The sequence below is a fragment of the Pygoscelis adeliae genome, unplaced genomic scaffold (assembly GCF_000699105.1).
Source record: "Pygoscelis adeliae isolate BGI_AS28 unplaced genomic scaffold, ASM69910v1 Scaffold709, whole genome shotgun sequence".
Lineage (NCBI taxonomy): Eukaryota > Metazoa > Chordata > Aves > Sphenisciformes > Spheniscidae > Pygoscelis > Pygoscelis adeliae.
The window spans coordinates 1-1,314 of NW_008825605.1; the positions used below are offsets into that span (position 1 = coordinate 1).

Below are 1,314 nucleotides of genomic sequence, written 5' to 3' on the forward strand. Positions count from 1 at the left end.
TCCCCGAGCACCCACGGGTGAATAAAGGATGTGGACGGGAGTGCGGTGCCCAGCGTGTGTGGGGAGCTTTGCTTTTTCTGGCAAATTTGGCAGCCCCAGCAGCAGAGGAGGGAGGCGAGGAGCCCCGGGCAGCTCGCAGACGCGCCCCTCGGGCCAGCACAAGGGTTTTATTTCAAGGGTGGGTTGTTTTTCCCAGGAGAGGGAAAACCGAATCAAGCATCGGCACTTGCTTACCAACGTCGAGCGCGCCACGGGGCTGGAAAAGCCCAGCTCCGCACAGGAGCGTCCTGGCATGGCGTGGAGCATGGCGAAGGGGAAAGCCTCTGCTGCCCAGCACGTGCTATTTAATATTTAATCCCGGCGCTACTTAAACTATATACACCCGCGCCCAAATTCGGGAGCCCGAGTCCCTCCTCAGGTCAGGCCCCGTCCTGCCTCGGCCGGTGCTGGTGAAACCCTGGTGGCGATCCCGGGCGGAGGTGACCCCACCACGGTCCTGCCTCTGAGGTGGCGGAGGCTGCCTAGTTGTTTTTTTGAGCTTAAAAAAAAATATATATCCTAAAAAAGAAGGAAGGTGGCAGTTTGCCGGCGGTGGAAGTGCTGGCTGGAGGCACTGCGGGCGTGTTGATGGTGTCGGTGCTGAGCGCTGCCGGTGGGACACTGAAGCGTCAGGGTTTAATCCCGGTTTTGCTCTTCTACGCCTTTCCGGGAGGGCACCAAATCAGCCTCCGCACCAGGACTGGCCTCGCCACGATCCCCCGGGGAAACCGAGGCACCACGGCCCGGCACCAAGAGGGGCCCATGGGAGATGTCGGCATGGAAAAAGGTAAAACTGGGAGGATTTGGCACATCTTGGCTGTGCCCGGCAGCTCCTGGCACGCTTCAGGAAGGTGGCTGTGTCCTTTTGGCTGAAATCCCAGTCGGGCACGAGGTGGGGGCTGCCGTCCCTGCTCCCTCTCCACGTCACCGACCCAATGCCTCTGGGAAGGAGGGATTTGCCAGGGGGACGATGACCAAAAGCCACCGGGAGCCGGGCGAGGATCACTCTGCATAAATTATCGCGGGGTTAAAGCGCTCGAGGTTGGCTTCTCCTCCAGTTGGGGGATCAGGCAGTTCAAGTTTGGGCTGAAAAAGCCGGGAATCTGCAAAGTCCAAGAGGCCGGGTTACGGAACCGCACAAGCGGTGGCTCGTTTGGGTGTGTTAATTAGCAGTGGTGCCTGGGAGGGGGACAGCGGGTGCTCAGGGCTGCCACAGCCACCCCCACAGCCGTGTACTCACACGCTACACGACCCGGGAGCTGGTCCACCGGCGCT

At 60.7% G+C, this 1,314-nt stretch overlaps 1 long non-coding RNA gene across 1 annotated transcript; it reads right to left on the reverse strand.

The window, feature by feature from the left end:
- Positions 1 to 148: 148 nt before the first annotated feature.
- On the reverse strand, positions 149 to 1,314 carry LOC103924089. Its single transcript, XR_663967.1, has 2 exons — positions 1,280 to 1,314; positions 149 to 1,142 (listed from the first exon to the last, which is right to left on the reverse strand). It is a non-coding gene; the product is annotated as an uncharacterized LOC103924089 (long non-coding RNA).